Genomic DNA, 27828 nt, shown 5'->3' on the forward strand with positions numbered 1-27828 from the left:
TAATGTGGAACACCTACACTCTATTTGAGGTAAGTCTTTCTCAGATAAATGAAAGTCAAAAAAAAAGAAAATGGGTTAACACAAGCTGTGATGGCATGTGATCAAAATCAGATGACTGCTCAAAAGTCCAATCTTAGATTGTGGTGCAGCAATCATCAAACAAGAAGCACCCCATGTAAAGATCAGCAAGAGGTCAATGACAGTTTTTAGACAAAATTAATGATAAGGATATGAATTTCTTATCAGAATATGTTTATGATCTCTGGAACACAATAAACATGAAGCTATTGACACTATGTCTAATGCCAGACATGGGCTACAAGGGTATGAAGCCCCCCAGTACTGAGCTGTGGAGCAGTGGAACTGCAGTCTCTGATATAATACCTGAGACTTTTGGAATGAGTTAAAGAATTAAGGAGGAGGTGGATGGTGATCAATCAAAATCCTGACCTCACTAATGCTCTTGGCACTGAATGCTAAATAAATCCTTACAGCAATGCTTCAAAATCTGGTAGAACGCCTTCCCTGGACAGTAGAGAACGCAGAATGACATTCTATGACTTTTTTTTAATACTGTTAATTTCAGAATAAACAATGAACAACCAGGTGTCCAAATACTTTTGTCCATATAGTGTATGATTGAAATGCTGGCATATTGGAAAGGTTAAAAAAAGGTCTGAAACTAAAAAAAAGACTCTTCAAGGCAACAGAAGGGAGTTTTTGAAAAGGTCAAATAGTAAATGCACCAACCCTTACCAATGTGCAGGAAATGCATGGTTAAGCATGCTCACAAGCACACACATACACACCAACACACACACACTAAAGAAAATGAACTGAACTCAACCAGGTGAATTGGACAGGCTTGACCGGATTTAAATTACACTAGTGGCATCACGTTTTGTGTGTTTTGTGTTTGTATGGTCTGATTGGAAAGTGTAACATCATACTTGCACAGCAAGTGGGTCAATTCAGCCAGTAGCTCTTGCAGCAAATACCGTTATATAACCTCATCGTCTCTTATTCCATTTAACACTGCACAAGTTCACCTTAAGGCCTGGATACACTGAACCAATTTCCTCTAATGTGACATTTCAATGAGAGAAAAGTCACACTCGCGTGTCCTAACTGAAAAGACATACAAAGAGAACGAGCAAAAAGCTTGCAGGACAAGCAGCTGTAAGAACATTGACCACAATATCTGCTATAAAGACACACACACACACACACACACACACACCAGTGGTAGTGAACATAGATCACAGTTCTGCAACTTTCTTGCTACTGGTATTTTATATAATGTTTTTTTTCCACTGACTCGATTGCCTTCACAGTTTTATAACCCATCTACTAAATGTCTTCAAGCTTGGTTGAACTGACTACATGTTTTGCGATGCTGTCATCACTGAAGTTAGTAATCAAACCATGTTATATATTGAAAATTATATCAGTGAAAAGTTTCCTTTTTACAGTTCTAAAAAAAGGATATCAATGCTTATTAATGAATGATTTCATAATCAGCACACAGCATGTAAAACACGCTATAGACCGAGGAGGTTGACAGTTTTACATTCAATAAACATTTAGTAGGTACTGACCACTGTACCTCAGAAAACCCCACAAGACCGGCCTGAGGTTTTGGGGATGTTCTGACCCAGTCGTCTAGTCATCACAATTTGACTCTTGTCAAAGTGGCTCAGGTTCTTGTGCTTGCCCATCAGCTTCATAAACTGACTGTTCACTAGCTGCCTAATATATATTCCACTCTTTGACTGATGCCACTGTAGATGAAGATAATCAATGTTTTTCACTTTACCTGAATGTACTGTAATATGTATCAACAGTACAGAACTGAAGACATTTAGTAAATTGTAGTAAGTATTTAGTCATCACTTCTTCTTCAAAGTATTCTAGCCAACTGCGCATTTGAGATAAGCTGAATAGGTTCTGAAATGGGCGCATATCTGTGGTGGTTTCATCTATAGGTAACTTCAACTCTTCTTCTGCACTGCCATCCCAGTAATAATTAGACTCTGTGTACACTGAAATGAGAACTATTTTTTTTTATAGATTCAGAAGGTGTGGAAACAGCCTACATAAGCCAGACCTGTCCCACGAGATCAATCTACCAGGATATTTATTCACTTCAGCTTTTATCATAAAGCCTCTCATCTACTTTTCATACACAGCCAGCCAATGGCTGACAGAGTAGAAAAAAACAGCCATTTTATCCTTCACACACACACACACACACACACACATATGTGCTCAGAAATATAATGCACATTGCACAGCCACACACACACACACGGTACATTCCAAAAAGGCCTTGGGAGAGTGCACTAACAGTATGGTCCACCCCTTACCCATGAGGCTTTGGGGCAGCTCCAGGCATGCTCATATCTACAGTTGGTGATCTAGTTTTATGTGTGTGGGCATATGGGATCCCTTCATTATTAATGTCCAATCTTGGAATTGCCTCCACTATCTGTTCACATCCCAGAATTCTTTTGGATACAAAATGGGTGGAGGCAGAATGAGTCTGCTGGCATTATGGGATGGATTACAGCTTAGTAGCTTCCTCTTGTTTGTATCAGCATGCACAGAAGTACTGAAGGTAAAGGTCCAAACCACAGTGGAGCTTCTCTTCCAACAGCATATCAAATTGCCATACAAGAGAGGGACAATGCACAAGTATCCTGGGATACACAGTGGTATCGGAATCTGATGGAATTACACTGAGCCACATTTCTCCATGCTAATCCGGGCTAAACATTAACCTATTGGCATCATGCCTAATGCCAGATGTAGTCTAGAGGGGTCTAAAGACCCCAGCATTGAGCTGTGGAGCAGTGGAACAGTGTTCTCTGGAATGATGGTGATGAGTTAAAGAGTTGGGGATGAGGTGGGGTGGTGATCATCCAACATCCTGACCTCAGTAATACTTTTGTTGCTGAATACAATCAAATCCTCACAGCAGTGCTCCAAAATCAAGTAAAAAGCCTTCCCTGGACAGTAGAGACATTTGCTCCAACAAAAGCAGGATGAACTGTTTTAAAACAATAAATGAGCAGATGTCCCATTACTTTTGTCCATATAGTGTATACTGTATACTGTAGTTTGTGTCTGCAAAATCCCTGTTCCTTCAGTACTTAGAAGATCTGAGCTGTGCTTTCTTCTGTCTTGTGTTTACTGTGCTTTTGACCTTGGCTGTTTTTTTCAAGTTTTGGGTTATGGATTTGCCTACATTGATGCTGCCTGCTTGTATTTTGACCCCTGCCTGTGGAGTTCTGACCCCTGATACTGATGTATCCTGACTCTAAGCCTGAACCGTTGCACTGACAGGCAGGGTTCCTTTTAAATGTTTATCTTTTACAAAAAGATACAACACTTAACGTCAGGACCAGTTTGTCTGTTCTGACACTGTAGGCCAGTCCTGTATTTTCTGGTTTTCAATAGTAAGAATTTATTGGATACCCTGAAAATATACGAAAACAAACACGCACACACACACACACAGCTATTGATTCATTTATGCTGAGGTCACCCACTTCCCCAGGACGAACACAGCAGGCTTTGAAGTGAATTAAAGAATATTAAGTGCAGTGCCAATGAACAAACATAGTGCTAATGATTTAAAGCATCAATCACTGTGCTCAGATGCAGTCACATGGGAAAACAGGAGCAAAGGTAAGAAGACAGGAAACGAAAGAGTCAGATTAGGACTGACATTGAAGGAAAAGTGGTTCAGCCTCAGTCCCCATGAGACTAAATGTGTTCAGTAAGAGAGGATATCTGAGTATAACACCCCAAATCAAGGTTCAAAAACATAATGAGAAAAAAATGGAGGGAGAGCCAAGGGAGAATCCATGCAATTTGTTCTGAAGATCCTATCAAACTGTTTTATTTATCCTGCAAATCCAACATCTCCATCATTTACACCCTCTAAAGAAGACGCTGTTTTTTTGCTGCAGTTATTTTAAATCTTTAAACGCTTTCACAAACACTCACATGCCCTCTTGTGCTCACAAGCTCTTGGACTGAATGTTAATTTCCAAGTGTAGATCCTGAGTTCAGATACCGTGAGTAACTTAACTGCTGCTCTGCACCGTCCCTGTGCCTCATCTTTGAATCATTCCAAATTCGAATCCTATTTTCTGCAACACTTAATCACTTCACACATTACGTAATCTCACGAGTGAATCACCACGCCAATGTAGCACCATACACACGCACTTCTACACTCTGATTCACACTGAGCACGAATGTCATTTCCACACCATATGATCCGCGGAGCAGAATCATCCATGATGGAACATCTCCAGTGTACGGCCGTGTGACTCAAGCAGTTCAAGCAGACCAAATCTCGCTGAAGTGAAGAGGTTTACGGCTAAATCCCGGTATAATTGGCAGGGTAATCTCGTGTGTGAATCAACCTATCATCCTAGTCCTAATCCATTCAGTGGGATTACAACCGGACTAAACCCTTTATGAGGGATTACCATCTCTTGGGCCCAGAAGGATGGGGGCCCTTTAAGAGTACTGTACAATGTCAGTAGGCCACTATCTATACTACATGTCCAAAGGTTTGCTGACACCGTTTCAGATACTTTAACTGTGCACACAAGGCATGTTTAATTCCCATAGAAAAACAATGCATTAGCCCAAGGTCTTCATGCCTAATGGCAAGTGTTGACTTAAGGGGTAAAAAGCCCTTCAACACTGGGCTGTGGAGCAGTGGAACTGTGTGCTCAGTAATGATGGACCTCCATTTAAAACACGTGGGATGAGGTGGAGTGATGTTTGTGACCCACATGTTCCAATGGTCAGTAGAACACAGTAGTCCACCGTGTTTTCTTTTTGGGGTCACTGTGACATTTCATGTAACACTCCAGTAGTGGTTCATTGATCTTCCATCTCTACGGATGTTGTATGCAATGCTAAACACATTTCAGATATTTTTGATGCCATAAACCGTAAGATTGAGGACTGAATGACAGGTCAGATTTATGAGATACCATAGTAACCACCTAGCAATATACTAGTAACCAACCAGCAAAACAGCAACTACTTGGTACATCAAAGTAATATACCATATCATAGCAACCCCTCAGCAATCATGTGGTATGCAATAGCAATACCCTAGTACCAGTAAACAACTTTACAGCAGCCACCTGGCAATGACATAATAACAACATAGCAAATCTCTAAGAAACTCCACAGCAACCTCCTAGCAGTACCATGGCAACCACCAAGCAACACCATAGCAACCCTTTAGAAACCACTTGATAAACATAGCAACTGCCTGGCAACCACAAAGCAATACCCTTACAAGGAGTAATCAACTCTACAATAACCACCTAGCAACACCATAGCAACCATCTAATAACAGTATAGCAAGCATTTAGAAACACCATAGCAAACCCAATAGCAACCACCTGGCCACCTAGCAACAATGTAGCAACTGCTAAGCAAATGCACAGCAACCCAACCACCTAGCAAAACCATATCAACCACCTGGCAACACCAACACAGAAAAAAGTGACCACGTGACAACAGACTAGTGATTGCCTGGAAATCGGAACCAACCTGTGTAATTCTGTGTTCTTCAGGAAATGCACTTCTCTGCACTGTCTCTATTTGCAGTATATTTCATTTATACTGTATTTATCTAATTTTGCATGACTGAAAGACCCAAAAGCTAGATGCATTCATAAGAAGAAAGATGGGACAGGAGGCCAGAAGAAGATGAGTTTTAAAATTGAAGAGACTGAATGAGAGAGAGAGAGAGAGAGAGAGAGAGAGAGAGAGAGAGAGAGAGAGGCAGTGAATGGAGGCAGTAGAGCACTCTTGGACTCGGAGGGCAGTATGAGCTCAGAATAATCCTTGTACCCCATTGTCTCATATTTTCAAACTAATTATTGTCATCTCCACTTTCATAAAAGGAGTTAATGAGGAAAGCACAGCTTTTGGCTGTAGGGGCACACTCAGGACAGCAGGGCAGCAAGAGATAAAGAGAGCAAGAGAAAGAGGCAGGAGAGGAGAGCACCACACAGAATGGAAGGGAGAAAAGCGGAGGATTAGACAGTGAGGAGGGGAGATAGAGGTGGATTACCATTAAAGTCCACTCATTCTTCAGGATTTCATGGTTTACTCATAAAGGCAAATATGGGACCTTCAGGTTTGTAGCCCAGAGGGTGGTCGAGAGAGAGAGAGAGAGAGAGAGAGAGAGAGAGAGTTCTCACTGGCTATACCATGCTGGTTTAGACTCACACTACATCTGAACACTACACACACTCTCACTGAACTAAGCTGTTAAAAATCTGTTAAAGGAAAAAGGCAATAGAGGCATAGATAGCGATCCATTCAAGCACTTCCCAACATTCGCAGCACTCATTTATCATGAGCCGATGCCTGGTACTTTGGGGCTTTCCTATGGATTTAATCTATAGATGTGTTTCTATCTAAAAGACTTTTAGGACAAATGTAGAAGTGTGCAGTTTGGAAGGCGGACAACAAACACAACCAGCACAAAGGAGAGTGGATGTTTTTAAAAGGAATGCATGCCACTTGTCTGCTCTTACAAAGAAGAGCGTGAGAGAGAGAGAGGGGCCCAGAAAAAACTGTACTTGTTCAAAAGCAGCTCCAATAAATTTGATCTCTTGCCTAACAGCTTTGTTAAAAATTGTCCTAAACAGTAGATTATGGAGATGTAAAGAAAGCCAAAGGTAAAGAATTTTGCAACAGCTGTTGGGCAAAGAAAGCACTACTTTTTAACGTATTTTCATTGCATTGCTTGTATATTTTGCATAAAGTTGATGAAAACGTAGCTACTGTAACTAACTGCAACTACATTGCAAATCAGTGGGATTCAAACTGGTATACACTCGTCAACCAACAGGGGGGCACCGGAGAAACCAGCAGGCCAAGAGAGAATAGACGAGGCACAAACTGAGAGAGAGAGAGAGTTTTCAGGCTGTCTCCCTTCATGCTTTGTGTGCATAGGCTATTTGTTTGTGTGTACGTGTGTGTGTGTGTTTGGTGATGCGCTGGAGCAGTACAGGCACAGACAGAGGGGGAGGAGTCATGCATAATTCACACCATTCTCAGAGTATTTTTGGATTCCACTGACACGGACATGACAGAGTCCCTTAGAGACCCACACTAACAAAATGCGTTCTGTTGCAGGACTGGACAAGCTTTACAGATTTCCGGACTAAGATCCACCCATTAAATGCAGGCTGGAATTAAGATTCATTACATAAGGCTACGCTATGCAGTAGAGCTTGACTATGCTGTTGTATACAGCTCGAAAATAAGAATGAATTTCCCAGCATTTCTTACTTGACATTTGTCTGTGTTAGCAAAGTTTACTTGCTGTTTTTTTAGTCATAAGCTCATGAAGACAACCAACCAATTTCCACAGAGGTTTAGCCAGTAGCTAGATGTATTGCTGTGAAGTCAGCACACTTGCTAGATAACACACTCAGACATTGGTAATGGAAATAAGCACTCTTGCATCAGGTTCTGTATAGCTTGCCATCAGGTTTTACTTTGTGTCAGAGAAATCTAAGGTTTTTATTATTATTATTATTATTGCTAGCTTTGGACTAGCTTTTCTTTGTATGTTACCACCTCCCAGCATGTTTCTATGCTAATGTCAGGTGTTAGCAGAATATAGTATTGGCATGATACTTTTTTACATGGTTCTTTTACTTCCAGTGTTGCCTTTGCCAGTTCTGTATCCTAAAGCAGAATTACACTCCCCAACTGTAGGGGGAGCCAAGTGCCTTGCATGTAAGTATGTTGTTTATTTAGAAATACATTAGTATCGCAAGTAACAAATGAGTTACTATTTGGACAACAGTGTTGCGGCAACTGCTCAATCAAAACCAAGTAAAATGAGTTTATCCTGCTTTTGTTGGAGTAACTGTCTCTACTGTCCATGAAGGGGTTTGAGTGCATTGCTATGAGACTTTGATTGCATTCAGCAACAAGAGCGTTAGTGAGGTCAAAATGTCGGATGATCACCACCCCACCTCATTCCCATCTCCCCAACACATCCCAAAAGTATTGGATGAAGCATCATCATCCCAAAGAACACAGTTCCACTGCTCCACAGTTCAATGCAGGGGGCTTTATACCCCTCTAGCCGACATCTAACATTAGGCATGGTGCCAATAGGTTCATGTTTATCTGCTCTAGAGAGTCCTTAGAAGTAGAGTCCCTAGAAGTAGGGAAACTACACATAACTACACTTAATCTACCCTTACAGTGTAGTTCTATATAGGACCACAGCAACGTAAAGAATTTAGATGTTTTAATGAATCTCTGCCTGGTTCTTCATAATCAAGGAAAACTGCTGTAGATGATACTGTATAGATGTACCTTTAAAATGGCATCAGAAAAGTAAGGGTCAAATAACTCCTTACTTAGAACTATAAAGAATTTTGCAGTTTGCTTAGATTGTTTTTGTAAAACTAAGGATTCAGAAACACTTCATGATCAGTCCATGCAGTTTCACATGTGGAGGCGGCCCATTTTTACAGCTCCCAGTGCATGCTGAGGGTGCATAAAAGGGACGAGTGTGGACTTGTGGATGCACATGGATGAGGCCAATGGGGTGTATGTGTGTGTGTGTGTGAGAGAGAGAGTGTGCATGTGTGTGTACGTATAGTATCAGCTGGCACTGTTGGTCACTATGGGGGAATCAGTGTGCACGGTGCCGAGACTGTGCCAGCATCTGCGTCCCACAGGGCCGACACCCACTCAAGTGGAAATACACAGGCGCGCGCACACACACTCGGGAAGAGAACACACTCATTCATGTGCACCGAGTGGAAGTGAAATGCATAACTGCCTGAGTAAATAACATACAACAGATTATGCCAAATCATTGGCTGCAGACTCCATTACTGCTGCCTGACTGCAAAAGACATAATTAGTCTTTGACTCATTCTTATTCAGAGCAACTTTTGTGAAGAATTTCCTCTCATTAAAACTGTCTGGAACGTTGTTTGGAGCACATTCTTCTCAGGACTGTTGTTCACAGTGACGTATTGATTCCTTGTGCGTATTGAGTGCCTGTGCTGCAGTGTTGTAGATTAGAGATATACACACCTACAAAAGTAAAGTGTCAGGAAGAGTTCTATGGAGCATTGACATGAATTGACCTTTGATGGGTTGGTGTAGCGGATAACAGCACTGCTTGACTCATGGCAGACTAGGGGGGGTTGATTCTCCGTCCAGGCAAGCTCACTATGCTACACCAAAAGGAGTCTTTGGGGCAAGATATCTAATGCTCCTAATTTACCTTCCTGTGTAAAACTGATGACTTGCGGGGGAGAATAAACTAGAACTAGAAAATGACAGGAGGGATGCCAGGCTCTTGCTATTTGGTCACCTGGATGAAACTGGGTTTTCTAGATGGTTTCTGTGGGGTTGCTAAGTAGTTGCAAGGTGGTTACTATGTGTTGCTAGGTGGCTGCTACAGTGATGCTAAGTGGTTGCTATAGTGTTGCGTCATTTGGTGCCAGAGGATTGCTAGGTGTTTGCTAGGCAGTTGCTATGATAGCCCAGGTGCTTGCTGTGGTTCCCTATGTAGTTGGGTGGGTGTTAGAGGTGGGTTTCTTTAAACAAATCTGTTGCTATATGGCAACTGTAGATCCGAATAAAAAGCTGCATACAAGTCTGAATTGCAATCAGACCCATCAATTATCCATCATCATTCAAGTCCTGTCCTTCGGACATTTATTAACCTGACATTATCCCCCTCTTGATTGTCTGATGCAATTTGCAATTACGACACAGATGCACAATAATGGCCAGCTCTCGTTTATTCGTTAGTAGGTTATTCCAGCATCTAATGACTCCAACGGCTGTGATTGAGCTCTGGCAGAGTGAGGGTCTGATGAATATACTCTCTGATTATTGTTTTCACTGCAGTCTCCACTTCAGTAATTTCATCAGTCAGATTAATAACTATACCAAAAAGCTCAAGAGGAGACAATTCATAAATTCCTTCTCCATATTTCAGTGAGAAATGATAGCAAGATGGAGGGAGAAAGCTTTTCCTGGAAAGCATGAGCCAGATGTGTTTTTTCAAGGAGTTTAGTCTGGGCTTAGTGATCAATTTTTGCTTGTTTTCCACAGTGAATCCACTGAATACATTTATTAGTACACCCGGGAAATTATGTACTTCACTAAAGAACCATTAAAAACAGTTTTATGCTAATTTTTTATGCTTATTATTTTATTAAATATGCATATATCCCTTTTATATAGTGCTACATAGAGTAAATACAAGAGACTTCATTTGGTAGAATGAGTTAATCAGACCAAGTACCATATAAATGTATTCTTTGAGTGGTGGTGCACTGTTCTACTGTGCAGTGACAACTGCACAAATATGACCTAATGGAAGAGTCACCAGAAGGAAACCTGTCATGCGGCCTTAACACAAACTTCAGCATCAGATGATGAAATGAGTAATTGAGAAATGAGCAAAGATTTTTTGGGGGATAAAAGGCTCAGAATTTAATGAAAATAACAGGGTGGGCCGGGTGCTAAACTTTTGCTTTGGGCCCTTTTCATTAAACTGTAAAATGGAAAATACAAAAGTAATCTTGCTTAAAATATTAAAGAAATGTGTCATATTTCACATAAAATAAAAATGGGTCATCTTTTACTCACTTTGCGTTCGCTGTAAAGAAATTTGCTTAGTAAGAAATTTTACCAGGGGTACCCAAACGTTTGCATGCCACCATACATGAAAAGTAAGCCATTAAACATCCCATTTTTAATTCAGTGTTTGTTTGTTTGTTTATATTTGTGATGACACAAAAGCCAACGCAGTTACATATACACTATGTGGGCAAATGTATTGGGACACACCTCCTAATAATTGAATTCAGGTGATTCATTCTGTCCCACTGCCACAGGTGTATAAAATCTGCCTTGTGAAAGAATGGGTGGTTCTAAAGAGGTCACTGGTAGTGTAATAGGATGCCACCATTGCAACAAGTCAGTTGGTGAAATTTCTTCCCTCCTAAATATTCGCTGAGTGTCGAGGCACATTGAGCAGAAAGTCACCAACACTCTGCTGACTCAATAACCACAGAGCTCCAAACCTGCTGTTTAAGCTGCAAAGGGGGATTAACTCCTTATTAATGGCTATGGACTGAGAATGGGATGTCATGAAAGCACCTGTAGATATAATGTGTAGGTGTCCCAATACTTTTGTCCATATAGTGTATCTGCCTAATAAGCCTGTAGCAGTTCAGCCCTGCCCATTCATGCAGCTATAGGGAGTGTTTTAGCTTTGACTGCTCTTTAAAGAGGGCACAGTAGAAGCTAGCCAATCAGAACAGAGGCTTTAAAGGTACAATAATAAATACGAAGGGAGTTTACACTGTTATTAGAAATAAAGAGATTTTGGAAAATGGTCACAACAAATAACTGTTGACTATTTTTCATACATAAACCTCCACACACACATACACACATCATAGGTGGATCTCAAAGGGAAAACAAAACAAATGTAGAATATGAGCCCTTTAAGAGGATTCATCAGACCATCATTTGGCAAAGCTCCCACCTTTGCTGGCCACGATCTATTAAAAAACTCACTAATCAAAAACAGATTTCTTGGGTGGTAGAGCTCAGGGAGTCGAAATGTTCCCATTAGCAGAAAAGCTGGAGACTGCTTCAGCCTCTTAACTCTGCAATGATGGATCGCTCTTATTAGAGCTCCAAAAAGCAGCGACTCCTACAAATCTTTCATTCTGAGTGGCCCTTAACAAATTCTCATAACGCACACAAACACAACTGACGATGGTCCAGAAGATCAAACATTCACGGTCTGCTGGAGTGGACTGAATCACCGCCAAGACAGATGCTGAAGAGATGTGTCAAACGCAAGAGATAGGCATCAATCACGAGAGAGTGAGGAAATAAAAAGGAGAAGTTAAAGAAGAAATTGAAGGCTTAGTGCTCGAAAGCGGAGAAGAAAAGGTACGAATAAGGAGGAGCTGAAAGGAATAAGTAATGCAGGGGCTGCGCAAAAAAAAGCGAATTTGCTTGTCAAAGATAAGCTCGAGCCGCAGGGCTGATAATCAGGAAACACAATCAATACCTGTCCCTCCACTCTCATCTTCACTTCCCTTTCTTCTCCTTCCCCACACTCAGCCACCTCTGTTTGAATAGAGCCGTCATGGCTCAGCAAATCTCTCTGTTCTGTTCTCCCGGCTGCTTCATCCATTTCCACTCTCCCCCATTGTCTTCCAACTTAGAGGGCACTGTTTGTATGTCAGAGAGAGAGAGAGAGAGAGCGAGGAAGTGGGGTTGAAAAAGGAGTTGTGAGAAAGAGATGGCTCCCCAGACAGCTTTTTCTATGGTTAAGCAGGTACAATGTAGCTAACTGCCTAGCATTTACTCATTACAGTTACAAATGAGCCCATTAACGTAGTGCAGGCTCAGAGGGTGCCCTTTGAAAAACAGACAGCAGACACTTTATCTACCTCCACATCTTTACCCTCCATGTAGATGCACATGCTTCTGTGTGTATTCATGATGTGTGTTATGTGTGTGTGTGTTTAGAACGGTTTAGAACTGAAAAATTGGAGGTGAAGTAGTCTCAGTGTCAGCTGTCGGTTCCGCAGTAAAACGTAATGTCAGCACTTGATAGCGTTTCACAGTGAAACTGAATGAATGTGATTTGCTCTAGGCACTGCATGGATGAAAGCACCTCACTGACAACACCTTTCTGTAACAACAATGACTACTCCAATCATAGAAATGTAGTAGAAATGTAGCATTCCCCAACACAGAGGCAATGAAATGGCAATAATATATCCTGGGAGATTTGAAACACAGTACTAGCCTAATACTTCTTTTCTGATTTTATGAGACGCACAAAATCTTCTGCAGAACCTGTAGAACCAAAAAACTAGATGCCTCCAGATTAGTCTCAGCCTCATATACTTAAATTGCTTATGGTTGAAATACCTTTTATTTGACCAGCCACGCTTATTTATCTCTATACGCAATTGCTGTCCATCCACTGGCATTTATCAGCCCAATAAGACACACACTTTCAGAGCTGTCCACTCTGTACTGTCAACAATAAAAATAAGATAAAAGGAGTCTGAAAAAACTTGTGAAGATCACAAGCATCACAAGTTGTCTCTGAAACATTTAGCACTATGGCTAGTAAATAAAACTACATGGACAAAAGTACTGGGACACCTGCTCATTCATTTAGTTTTTTTTTTTTTTCCGAAATTCAATGGGTAGAGAAAAGAGCTTTTGTTGAAGTAACTGTCTCTACTGTTCAATAAATGGCATTTTTCTAGAATCTGGAGCATTGGCGTGAGGATATGACTGCATTTAGTGAAGAGAGCGTTAGTGAGGAATTTTATTTGTAGTAGTGCTTTTTACAACTGCCATTATCACAAAGCAAATTTACAGAATCAGTAATCAGTTTAAGGACAGGAGATCACATGACATAGAAACATAATCACCACTCCACCGCACCATCATTCCAGAGAACACAGTTCTACTGCTCCACAGCTCAATGCTGGGGGCTTTATACCCCTCTAGCCTGGCATTAGGCATGAAGCCAATAGATTCATATTTATCTGCTCCAGAGAGTCCTATTCTTTTGGCGATTCTTCTCTACAGTGACAGGACAGTGCAACTTAAAGTAGCTGAATGCATTCATCAGAAGTGGTATCCACAAACATGTGGTCAGATAGTGTGCATGTTCTTTCATGGCTGCTAACAGATTGTTTTACATGGGTTTTACACAATTATAAGAAATGCATGGGGTTCTCCCAATGTCCTGTGGGTTTTCTCTGAGTATTCTGGTTCCTCTGGGTACTCTCAAAACACACATTGGAGGTGCATTGGTCATGCCCCTAGGTGTGTCTGGTACCCTGCTGTGGAATAAAGCCCTGTCCTACCTTGTGCCTAATGATTCCAGGTGGGCTCCAGACCCACCATGACCCTGATGAGGAAGAAGCAGATAAGAAGATGGATGGACAGATGAAGAACTGTCTGGCTCTATACATCACGCAGCTGTCCTGGTAAAGTGATTGGCTAAGAAAGAACACCCTGACCATAGCCTCTGAGAATATCTCCAGAAAAGAAATGGAAGCCACTAATCCAATGGCCAAAAGCTTGCTTTTCCATCATCAGCACCAGCTGAGACCACCTCCTGGTGGCTTATGTTTACCTGCTGTGATTTCTTTGTTGTTTTAAATGATTCAAAACACCAATGATCAATGTTTATGCATACACTCATGCAAAAACACACACACACACACACACATAGAAACACCCATTTTAAAGTCACCCATGTAAGTCAGGTGTATTATTTTTAATGCAAAATTTTTGAGACCTCTGCAACATCAGTGTGATCATTAAGTTATGAATGATCCTATACTATTGATTAAATAATATATACAGCTCCAGAAAAAAATAAGAAACCCTACATTATCTGTTTCTCTGGTTAACTATTTATAGGCAATGTGTTTAGGGAAATTAACATTCACGTTGTATTTCATAAACCATGGACAACATTTCCCCTGAATACCAAATAAAGTATTTATTTGCAAAAATGACAACTGCTCAAATAATGCAAAGACAGTACTAATATTATAATTTTGAGAGCATTCAGAAATCACTATGGTGAAATAACCTTGACTGCCAATAACAGCTTTCATGTCTTAGCAGGCTCTCTACTAGTCTTTCACATTGCTATTGCTGACTTTATGCCATTCATAGTCTGTAAATTCAGGTAACACCGCTTTGTTTGATGAAATGCCTGGAATAAAATGGTTGCCATACGCGTAGAGATGCAAATTTAAGAAAAAATAATTAAGTGGTCTCTTAATTTTTTCCAGAGCTGTAAATAATAAAAAAAACCCACTCCTGTCAATAATAATAAATTACATAAATATAATTAGTTGCCACTATGAGCAATACAAGTGCAATTTGTATACAAAATAAGTAATTTAGGCAAAATTTTATTTTATTTTGCTTACATAATTGTTCAGGAGATCAAATGTACATTCCAGTTTTAAAGAATAAGAATCTTCTGTAAATTATTTGATGGTGCAGGCTTAATATAACAATAATAAGTGTCCTGTTATTGCCACTGAATCCACAAACATAAGCAAAGTCCATGCCAAGTGTCAAGTGTCATGCTAATTGCTAAGGAAATGGACATGGACTATTTCCTCTCTTTGACTGTAGGGCAAAGCTGCTTCCAGCCTGGTCATAGTAGGCTGATGTAGTGTTGTGGATTACAACACTGACTTCCCTGTGGCAGGCTTAAGTTTGATTCCCTGACTGGGCAAGCACATCACCCTACACCAATAAGTCTTTAGGCAAGATTTCTAACACTACATTCTCCCAATCTGTGTGGGGCATCATGCCATAAATACAAATGTGATATTATTGCTCTGTGATATAAATCCGAGGCCTGAAATCAGGAAACTGAAGTTGCTAAAGGCTGTTTAGGTACTTACATACACACAGGTGCACATTTATGTTAAACAAGTGCACAGACTCACACATACACACACCAGGTGCAGATGTATAAGATGTATAAAAGAACATAAAGCTCACTTATGCACTAATTTCCCCAAGTAGATAATACATGAAACACTAAAAATGGCTGTGCTTTCTGGCTACTATAGAGTAGATTCTAGGATGAATGAAGGAAATCTTCAATTTTCTCATCATTCTTTGTATTGAACATTGGGCCTCATTTACCAATAACTTCCTAAGACTTCTCATAATTTGCTCTAGGGAAGGTCCTAACAAAATGTGTTCCCAACTATGCTCTTGGATGCGTCTGTCTTCATAAATCAATCAAATCCCAATAAGAAAACATTGGCCATTGTTTTGCTATGACAACTTTCCCAATCTGACATATGGTAATATATAGATTTTAAATATATCGTGTCATATAATTAAATATATGGAATTCCCTTCACTTCACTGGCCATAGTCAAAGTCTGTGTTTCTGTTGGTAAGTGTTTCTGTTGGTCAATCCTCACTCTGACCAGTTTTGTGATGTATCCCAGAATCTCACAAACAATTGGCTATTGTGCTGCCTCTGGGCACTCTGATATGTACCTTGTCAGTGATTATGATGGTACATGATGGAAACTATTGCTCCCTCAAAATGTAAAAAATGTAAGACTTTTGAATGAAAGCCTTTTTTAATGCTGTTAACTCCAGTAGATAAGCTGCTAGTTTGACTGCCTCTGTACTGAATGTTAGCCTGTAGTGTAATAGAACAGCTCTCAATGAGTCTCTCACAGCAGTCTCTCACAATACGTCATTCGGTTCTTTTGTGCTGAACAGTTACAAATCCATTTCAAAGAAATGCCTTCCATCCAAAGCAGAATAGAAGCCTTTCACTGCAGTGAGGAGTCCGAGGTTTTAGGCACACGTAAGCAAATCTGAAACATTGCTTCTGAGCAAAAGCAATGCATAAGATCTGTTCATGACGAATATTCAACAATACCAACATCCATAGTAAATACACTATATGGACAAAAGTATTAGGACACATTACATCTACAGGAGCATTTATGACATTCTGTTCTAAACCCAGCAGGTTTGAATCTCTGTAGTCATTGAGTCAGAGTACTCAACTCTGTAATTTTACGTGGCCTGCCACTTCATGGCTGAGTTGCTGTGGTTCCTAAAAGCTTCCACTGTTCAATAATACCACTCTGACTTATTCACTGTGACATCCTGTTACAGTACCAAGCTGGAATTCAGTGAGCTCTTTAGAACCACCCATCCTTCACTAATTTGTGTAAAGGCAGACTGCATGTCTAGGTGCTTGATTTCATACACCTGTGGCAATAGGACTGAATAAAACACCTAAATTCACTGATTAAGGGGTGTGTCCCAATACTTTTGTCCACATAGTGCATGTCAATTTCACATGCCCCTTTTGTCCACTGAGAGCCATCTCCTGTCCCAGGGTTCGTTGTTGCTTTACTACTTCTCCTCTAGCCAGTGACATTTTTCTTGGTTGCTAAGGCGATCTGTCACACCTCAAGCTGTCTCGTACTTGGACGCAGCACAATGACGTTGGCGAGGGGATGACATAAGCCAAGAAGAAGGAAGAGAGACAGAGAGTGAGGTGTCTGTAGGAAGATAAATAAATGAATAATGATTCAGAGTGTCAATGAGCCAATGAAGGCAAATGTCAGGAATTATGCACTGTTGTGGGGGATTTCTCACACCCCTGACTTCAGAGACAGCTCACGCTCTTAGCTCTCAGGAAGAAATTTCATAAATGACAGATGATACTTATTCATTTACAACCACTCAGTATAATCAGTTGTCCATTTATCTTTATTGCTAAGGCGAAAATGTCTGGACCAAACCTCCCCCAAATAAGAATTCTGTGTGAAGAATATGACATTACATTATTTTTATCTACTCATCTCTGATTAGAATTTCTGACCATATTATCATAAATATCATCTGACACGAGGGTTGGTTGCACTGCCTGCAACTGAAGTTCAAATGTAAGCTAGTTCTAATAATATAAGTGTTTGCAAAGTTCAGAAACTAGATTTTACATAGAGCTTAAAAAGTGATGTTGTCCAGAGCAGGTGTACACTCTTAAAAAGCCACTCTTTGAGCCATGCAATAGAAGAACCACTTTTGTTTCCATGAAGAACCATGTTTATAACAGAGATATTTGTTTTTATTAACATACTTGCCTATGTACTACAGATGTTCCACCAAAGGGCAGACCAGAGAACACTGACCATAAAGAAGCCAGTCACCGCCTTTTAATACTGCCTCTGATGCGGCATCACCAAGCAGCCGACACACTTGGAGAAAAGCACCAGGTGCTCAGCTCCGCCACACCAACTAACAGACATCTGTGCTGGCCAACATCACTTTTAGAATAATGAGGAGAGTGAGCACCATCTACCCACCGGGAGAAACGACAAGCAATTGTGCTTTTTCTGACTCTGGTCACTGATGGCAAAGCAGCATGGCTCAGGATTTAAACTCACAAACCCTGGGACATAGCGGCAGTGCATTAGACAGCTGAGCCAGTTTCTGCATACCAACAGGTGCTACCTCAGTTTTGATCACATCAGAGCTATGATGTTTAGCCTTTGTATGTATTAGTTAGTTGTTACTAGCTAAGAAAAGGCTTGCAGAGTGTGATACAACCTAATTTAAAAACTATAACTGACCAATGTTAACTGAGGACTCACACACCCAGTCCTGAGTCCTGAACAGAGAGACTTGATACACTGAAAGGGGTCATTTCTTATTCACTACACCTGTCATGTGATTTATATATAGGTCAGTTATAGTTCACATGCAGTTTATCTAAATGCATGTGAACTATATCCTTAATCGACTCACAGTGTAGACAAGAGTGTATTTCAAGTGTAAAGTAAGTTAATGCCTCCTCTTGTAAGTTTTTGTAAAACTGTAATGACTTAATAAGGATCTAATACTATCTAATGTTAATAAAAATATCAAAGGTTCTTTCACACTGACACTGCTTCCTAATGCCTTGCTGAAAGCAACTTCTTTCTAGTCATCTAGTCAGAGCTGTTTCTTTGAGGAATGTGTTTTATAACAAACTCAAAATCATATGTTCTTCACTGTTGACTTTACTTTCTTAATATGCTGGCATTGCTTCGAAGAAATTATGTAAACATAACGCAATTTAGCCCAAATACTCTGGTAAGGTACGTACACATGCGGGCAGCAGACTGCTTCCAAATTGCAGTTAATTATAGTTATTTTGCTATTGCTGTTGCGCTCTCTCTCTCTCTCTCTCTCTCTCTCTCTCTCTCTCTCTCTCTCTCTCTCAAAAGTGTGCCAAACTTCAAAAGAGGGGAAAATGTAAGTGAAATAAAACTCAGCAATCCGACAGAGCATGAAAGCCTATGAAATAAATATACATGTTAGAAGAAAAAGATAAACATATGCAAAGCGCTACAAAGTACCCCTGTATTTTACCACTGTGGGAATCAAGTTAGTGCACTGCTGAAAGAAAACGAGGTGATCAGAGCAGATCCACAGTGGACCTATCCTGTTCCTCAGGTTGTTCCAGGAACTCTTTACAGTGTCAGTGAATATTACAGGCTTGTCATATGAAAAGGTCACCTTCAGTTAAGTGAAGGCTAATAGATTGACGTGAGTGTAGTGACTCAGTATGACATCATTTAACATCTATTGAAATCTATCTGCTCAGCTGGACACTGGGATGTAGCCATTATGACTCAGCAGGACTTCTCCATTGATCATCCTCTTAGACTTACCAACTAATGAGAAGAGCAAAGATAAGTGTATGTATGGATGGATGAATAGAATTAAGTATTGTTAGATAAATGCAAGAAGGGATGGTTGAATGAAAGATAAATAAATATGGGTGATAAAGGATGAAGAGAGGGATGAAGAGATGGATGTAGGGATAATTGGAGGTATGGATATACATGGAGAATGGATAGAGGTATGATGGACAGATGAATGAATGGTTGGAGGGGAGAATGGATGGATATATAACTAGATATATAGGTGGATGGAGGTATGTATAGATAGATGGTGGCATCAGCTGACAGATGGAAGCATAGATGGAGGTATCGATGGGTAGATGAATGAATAAATGGAATGTATGCAGGTACAAATGGGTGTGAAAATGAATGGATGTAAGGATGTGAGGAGGGATTAATTAATAGATTAAATGGATAAAGGAGTGAAAGAGATTAACAGCTACATAGAGGTATGGATAGATGGAGAATGAATGGAGGTATATCGATGGATGAATGAATGGAATGAATGCATCAAGGGGTGGAGGAGGTATGAATAGATGAATAGGTATAGATAAATGAAGAAATGATTTGTCCTTCTATTAACTTCTCCAACCATTCACTTATCCAATCAGACTGAGGTGTAAATAAATACTGTACATAGAGAATGGATGAGGCGTGTAGATGGACGAAGGAATGGTCAGAGACATGGATGGGTGGAGGGATGATACAAAGATAAGTGAATGGTTGGAGAAGTTAATAGAAGGACAAATGGATAGATAGATAGATAGATAGATAGATAGATAGATAGACAGTTGGATGGAGGAATGGACGGATGGTGATATACTAGGAAGAGTAGCCAGTTAATTACAATGGAGAAAGTGAGACAGAGTTAAGAATAGCAACATAACCGGAGGGCTGCCTCGCCCATTGGCCTGCTTGCACTATATTTTGTTTGACCCAGAGAGCAGCTGCTGAGAGATCAGCACTCATAGTCTCTGTGCAGGGCGAGTCGCACAGGCAGAACAGAGGGAGAGATAGACCTGCTATCGTAACACTAGATATCAAGCAGAGTTGCCACTGATGAAGAGCCACTGAAGAGAAAGGTTTGATTGCGGAAAGGTTCGATTGCAGTGAGGCAATTTAAAGACAGAGTGTGTGCATATGTGGTGTGTGTGTGTGTGTGTGAAAGAGAGAATGAAATAGTGAGAGAGAGGAAAAATAGGCTTGTAGAGTGTTGAGAAGGGGAAGTGGAGGATGTGAAGTAGGTTGAGTGTCTCTTTGACTTTGCTGATAAAAGACATCTTCCTAAAAATTCAGTCTTGCACATTAGTCAGCACTGAAGCGTTTAAGAGATAACACACAGAGGCTTATCCTGACTTAAAGGGGCCAGTGTGGATTTGCTATCACACTAACCCATTCCAAGCTCCAACCGCTCTAACGAGCTCAACTACACCACGCTTTCATAGCAGCTGACTGACAGCTCCTCAAACCATATAACACTGCCTGTACACCAGGGAACTGTGTAGCACAAACAAAACGCACTGTATCCCATTCACAGCAGTCTGGATTCCAGCTGTCGAGTGCTTGGCAGTGAAGTTGGGAAGCAAAGGCATCTCAAAGGAATTCTGTACCTTATGTTGCTGCTATATTAGAAACTTGTAGACCAATAGACCAACGGAAATGGTCCATAAATGTTGTTGCATTAATGTCCATTATAGTTAAGAACATGGAGACTCACTCACCGACCATTCTTAAGAAGACATTTCTTCTCAACCCCTTAATGCAAAAAGGCTTATTACTCTCTAAGGTATATAATGTAGTAACTACAGGGACTTGTGGGGCTAATGTTTGGTAATAGAAGTTTTTAATGACACTTTTGGCCTGCTGGGGCTATAGGATGTTTAAGGAGTTAAAGTCCAGTTAAGCTGCTTTTACAAAGATTCAGTGTTTTTGTATTTGGGATTTGATCAATTTATGAAGACAATTAGATTCATCTTTATAAGAACATGCAGTTTAAAAAACACGATTTGACAGCGACCTTTTATAAGGACTTTTATTAAAAACAAATAATGGAGCTGTGAAACCTTGCATTGTGCGATGTTGTGCAATGGAGCTGGGCACCTGACGTTTTCCTCAGAGCGTGTTGGCTGCCTGGCAATGCCGCAATGGCAGCAGTATGAAAAGACGTGCTGGTTGGCTTCGTATGTACCAGAGGAGACATATGTTAAGTCCCTACCCTCCAAGTGTCGGGAGCATTGCTAGTGCTAGGGGAGTTATAAACGGGTGGATTAACTGGAAGGAAAAATTTGATACAATACACTGTTGGTGAATGAGGCCCATTATTTATGTTCTTCTCTCATAAAGTTCCTAATTTAATAATTTCCTAAGTTTTACTGCCACACTGACTCTAAACTGATCATGCCTTAAGTTTACATACATTCATTACGAACATTATGAAAGTCATCTCATGGCAATACTGGACTTATAATGATGTCTTTGAACTGCACAATGCAGGACTACCACAGAATTCATCAGCATCATCTCAAACCATCAGCTAAATGATTATAATAATTATAATTATAATTATAAAGCAGGCCAACAATAAGCTTTTGGAATGGCCTTCCCAAAGTCCTGACCTCAGTCCTATCTAAAATATGTGGACTGACCAGTTTATGTGCACAATTGTTTTAAGTATGTACATGTTACAACTTGCATTTAACTGAGGTAAATGATTTAATATGAGGTGTGTTGTTTGTGTCTAAGCCTGTATGTATAATTGTGACCCCTTGTTGATGAACCCTCTCCAAAATGTGCCTCCATCTTGTACACCAAATTTCAGCTTGTTTTTTTTTTCTGTGCGTTGTAGTCATTCTGCTCAATATTGCCATGACATTCATGCCCCTAATGGGTAGACTCAGCTGGAGTTCAGGTGGCCTCTGCTTGTGACAGGAAGCCACTCTAAAGCCCCCCTCTGATAAGTGGAACCAGTAATGATCGATGACAGGGTTAAAAGGGAGGAGACATGGTGGTGGAGGGTTGCACAGACTCATTTTTACAGTCTTGGTTTCCTCCGCTGTTTAGGCCCTTGTTGTCATGAGTTTTTGTATTGATTTCTTTACTCCTCATGGACTCCACTCTCTTGCCACGCCTCGCTCTGTAACTTTACATGGTCTGCCACTTCATGGCTGGGTTGCTAACATGGCTGTGGTTCCTTAACATTTCCACTTTTCAGTAATACCACTCACAGTTGATGATGGAATATCTAGGAGTATATCTAGGAATATCTATCCACCCTTCCTACCATCCTTAGTGAACCATCCTTCACTAATGTGTCGAAAGGCAGACTGCATGGCAAGGTGCTTTATTTTATTCTAATGCTGCAATAGGACTGAATAAAGCACCTGGATTCAATGATTAAGAGCTGTGTCCCAATGCTATTATCCATATAGTATACACTGGATATGCAGGATGTGTACACAAAGTTTAGGTCCAATTCTACATATATGTGTTCCACTCTGCAGTATACTTGTGCTAATGCCTTAAAACAACCAAAAAACATCCTTTGTACACCAACAAAGCAGAGGCCTTGAGCTGGCCTGGTGGTCCTGAAAACCTAGGCTATCTGTAGTCTTACAGTGAAGGTTCAAAGACAGGGTTGAGTACACAGGAGCAGTTATCCCTGTTGGCCTTATGTTGTCCTGCATAATTGACAGGCCGGAGTTAAACAATGCAGCATACATTGTTAAGCACCTTTCCCTGATGGACAACCGCAAAACCACGTCAGCCACGCTAGCGCATCTACCCACCCTGCCGTGCTGCGCCAGGTACTTTCAGCAAGCAGCTCCGCTGAACTACTTCTCTGGTCTACCTTCTAGTGGGCCTTCATCTGCTCTAGGATGCATGGAGCAGTAAAGAAACACCTCTAAAGTAGCAGAATAAAAAAAAGAATCAGCAACCCTGGCGGCGGGCTTTTGAAGGTGTTGAGCTGACGCGCAATAATAATCCCAGCCAGGTACTTGAGAGAAGGTTATAATTGGGAACAGCTCTCAGAGGAGGGACAGCTTTCAAAGACGCACAGCGCAGAGGGCCGAGGAGATTAGCGCCTCTGAGCGCGAACGCAGCGGCAGCCGGAGAGAGAAGGTTACTCACTGCCTCCTCATGTGCAAACGGTGCTCCATTATCAGCAGCGGGGGACAGAGGCTCTTCACTGGACACCCACCAATACTCCTGCAGCTGGCACACGCACACTCTTCTCACCACTCAAGAACCTGGAACAGAAAGAGAGAAATGGAGAGAGGGGAAGAGAGAGGGAAAGACAATGTTGACAATACTGTTGTAAATAATTCTTAAAAGTTCATAAAGAAGTTTATCCATATATTCAATCTGTATTTATCCAATTTATATGTAATATTATTTACTGTGGCAATAATGTAACCCGTTACAATGCAGCCGTAGTGAAAAACACGCGAGAGTGAGTGCAAGAACAAAAGCACGAAAGGGAGTTCTCACATGAGAGAGAGATAATGATATAAAAATACTGATACTTTATCTTCTTCTCTTGTTTCCCTTCCCCACTGTCAGGGGAAAAAGGTCTGTTCCGGTGTCATACTTTGGAAAAATGTGTGTGTGAGTGTGTTTCTGATCCTTAAAGGAGTACCCCAGTGTTTTCAGCACTCTCTCTATCTGCTGCATCTGTAGATAGAGAAGATTACCACAGACACAACCATGTTTCCTTGTCCTTAAACGAACAGGAAATCCATTCCTTCCAACCACATTCGTAATGGAAGTGTTTTCAGTCAATTTATTTTCTGTTCTTTCATAATTACAGAGAAATTGTGGTAACAGATCATGTCCTACAGATATGGCAAACAGACGTCAAGCAGGAATAGGTTTGGTCGATATCTAAAACTAATTAATATAATGTTTTCTTGTAGGGATTCCTTAATAATATGCATTAGCATTCAGCATATAGACAAACATATTGGGACACCTCCTCTTTTATTGTTTCTTTAGACACCAAAGGTATTAATAAAACAGAAAAAACATTTTATCTTGCTATTGTATGGTGAAACTGCCTCTACTGTCTGGGGAAGACTTTCAGTAACATTTTACTTAGATGGTCCATTGTAGATGCCTTGTAGATGCTCATCTGACATTCTACTAATGTTCAACTGCATATTCAATGCAACTGAACCCTTAAGTTAAGTGTAAATGGTTGTCCATTGAATGTAACTGCACCTAACCTATTCTAAGAAACAAATGTGAGGATTGGGAATATTGATATTTCAGTATCAATGGGTGAGGCTAAACTGTTTTAAGGGCAATAGGCCCTCACCTTAGATTAGATAACATTAGACACACTGATCAGCCATAACATTAAATTAAATTATCTACTTACAGTGGCACCTGTAAGGGGGTGGGATATATTAGGCAGCAAGTGAACTGTCAGTGATTGTGATGTGTTAAAAGCAGTGAAAATGGTCAAGCGTAAGGGTCTGAGCCACTTTCAGGTCTTGAGGGGTGTTCCTGCTATGCAGTGCTCAGTGCATGACGGGGTCTGAAATTGTCATCTTAGGTGCAGAGGTGAGAGACATAATTAAAAAAAAATCCAGAAATCACAATGTGTGATTTTTTAATAATTTATTTGTGTGTTACTGCTGCAAATAAGTATTTGAACACCTGCCAATCAGCAAAAATTCTGGCCCTCAAAGACCTGTTAGTCCGCCTCTAAAAAGTCCACCTCCACTCCACTTATTATTCTAAATTTGAAGCACCTGTTTGAGGACGTTAGCTGCATACAGACACCTGTCCACCCCACACAATCAGTAGGACTCCAACTACTAACATGGCTAAGACCAAAGAGCTGTCCAAAGACACCAGAGACAAAATTGTAGACCTCCACAAGGCTGGAAAGGGCTACGGGGCAATTGCCAAGCAGCTTGGTGAAAAAAGATCAACTGTTGGAGCAATCTCCCTCGGACTGGGGCTCCATGCAAGATCTCACCTGGTGGCGTATCAATGATCATAAGAAAGGTGAGGAATCAGCCCAGAACTACACGGGAGGAGCTGGTCAATGACCTGAAGAGAGCTGGCACCACTGTTTCCAAGGTTACTGTGGGTAATACATTAAGACGTCATAGTTTAAAATCATGCATGGCACGGAAGATTCCCCTGCTTAAATCAGCACACGCATTTGGATGATCCAGAGGAGTCATGGGAGAAAGTTCTGTGGTCAGATGAGACCAAAATAGAACTTTTTGGTCTTAATTCCACTTGCTGTGTTTGGAGGACGAAGAATGATGAGTACCATCCCAAAAACACCATCCCTACTGTGAAGCATGGGGGTGGAAGCATCATGCTTTGGGGGTGTTTTTCTGCACATGGGACAGGACAACTGCACTGTATTAAGGAGAGGATGACCGGGGCCATGTATTGCGAGGTTTTGAGGAACAACCTCCTTCCCTCAGTTAGAGCACTGACAATGACAACATGACAATGACCCAAAGCACACAGCCAGGATAACCATGGAGTGGCTCCGTAAGAAGCATATCAAGGTTCTGGAGTGGCCTAGCCAGTCTCCAGACCTAAACCCTATAGAAAATCTTTGGAGGGAGCTCAAACTCTGTGTTTCTCAGTGACAGCCCAGAAACCTGGCTGATCTGGAGAAGATCTGTGTGGAGGAATAGGCCAAAATCCCTGCTGCAGTGTGTGCAAACCTGGTGAAAAACTACAGGAAACATTTGACCTCTGTAATTGCAAACAAAGGCTACTGTACCAAATATTAACATTGATTTTCACAGGTGTTCAAATACTTATTTGCAGCAGTAACACACAAATAAATTATAAAAAAATCATACATTGTGATTTCCGGATTTTTGTTTTTAGATTATGTCTTTCACAGTGGACATGCACCTAAGATAAAAAATTCAGACCCCTCCATGATTTATAAGTGGGAGAACTTGCAAAGTCGCAGGGTGTTCAAATACTTATTTTCCTCACTGTACCAAAAGTTCTCCAAGTATAGACAACCGGTAAACCGGCAACAGGGTCATGGGTGCCCAAGTCAGAACTGGTGGGCCGACACAATATTAGGCAGGTGGTTTTAATGTTATGGCTGATTGGTGTATGTAAATACACTGGTTGTTAAGACAGAACGTTTGAGCATATTACTGAACAGTGCATACATACTACAACTCTTTTCCAAGGGGAGAGAGTGGGAAAGCGAGCGATTAAGCACTGAGAGTAACTGGAATGACTAAAGATGCTAGAGTAGAGGCCTAATTGACTTTGCACAGCTTTCAGTTACCCCCTGAAGGTAGGAGGATGTGTGAAATCATTTAGAACTGTGGGACACTGGCTTGCTTTATGGACGACACGAGGCAGTTCCGACACACAACACAGGAACCACTGTCTCTAATCACCATGGACCCATTTAGGCAAGCCTACACTCAGAAATCTCGGCATTTGCATTTGTCAGTGCCGTTCGTTTTTACTGCCACATCCCCATCAGCACACTCTACTCGAGCTGGAGCTGCAGCTGGAGCTGGAGATGGAGTGCAAAACCGAAGGCTCTGCTAATGTTGTGCTGAAAATGAGAATTACGCAGAGAGAAGGCCTGCCAGATATTGCAAGGAAAGATATTGCTGTGTTGATCGAAGTGAAGCAAGCTCTTATCGACTGTGCTCATTTCTGTAACAATGAAACGTTAGATAACAGAGTTCTAGGTTCACATTGATTTTTAGACTGCAACTGGAGCTAGAATAATTAGAACACAACTTTGCTATTGTTCCCACCGGGCAGAAAGGCAACAGAAATATGAGAATATAGGTCACGCTACACAAATGCATTCAGAGCTTCCACCAAGTTCATTCCAAAACTGATTATAAACTCAGACTCCAGGAACAGAATTAACAATTCATGGTTGTCTGTGAGTGTTTGTGCATGTGTACGTGTGCGTATGTGGCCAATCATTGATGCTGTACAGATATGTCAGGTTTTAAATACGTCAGTGAGCCAGTGTGTGTGTGTGTGTGTCCTCTGCCTGTGCCAAGACTTTGTACCATTAATATTGCATTAATTTCCTAGTCTCTGTATTTTTCCGGGCTATGACACTGATTGCCTTTGACATTGGGTGCAGCATTTGTCACAGTCTGCAGCCTCAGTTCAAACCGTTAGGAAAACAAAAGTGTGAGTAGTGCAACAAAGTGCAATTCCTCCATGCCCTCCTCCTTGCTGACCTCTAACTGCGAGAGTTCATGTTGGTTCTCTGTCACCCTTTCAGACTGAACGTCTTGACCAGCATCCTGAGATAAGACCACATTGTTTTCTCGCTCATCGTTCCTCTTCATTTTAAGTTGCTGCTGGTGTGGAGCTGAGGATTGCTGACCTTTGCTGTCCCAACCTGCCATGGCTTGCAAATTAAATGTCAAATATTCGTTCAATATAGAGGAATATACACTCGTGGAGCACTGTATTAGGAACAGCTCCCTTTCCACAAGATGTCAGAGAG

At 41.0% G+C, this 27828-nt stretch overlaps 1 protein-coding gene across 1 annotated transcript in view; it reads right to left on the bottom strand.

The window, feature by feature from the left end:
* The window catches only part of dlgap3 (discs, large (Drosophila) homolog-associated protein 3), a 191714-nt gene that overhangs the window by 50937 nt on the left and 112949 nt on the right, over positions 1-27828 (bottom strand). The window contains exon 3 of the mRNA XM_072676046.1: positions 23469-23587. The gene's annotated coding sequence lies outside the window, so the exon portion shown is untranslated. The remainder of the gene's footprint in view (positions 1-23468; positions 23588-27828) is intronic.

Source organism: Salminus brasiliensis, chromosome 3 (genome assembly GCF_030463535.1).
Source record: "Salminus brasiliensis chromosome 3, fSalBra1.hap2, whole genome shotgun sequence".
NCBI classification, from domain to species: Eukaryota; Metazoa; Chordata; class Actinopteri; order Characiformes; family Bryconidae; genus Salminus; species Salminus brasiliensis.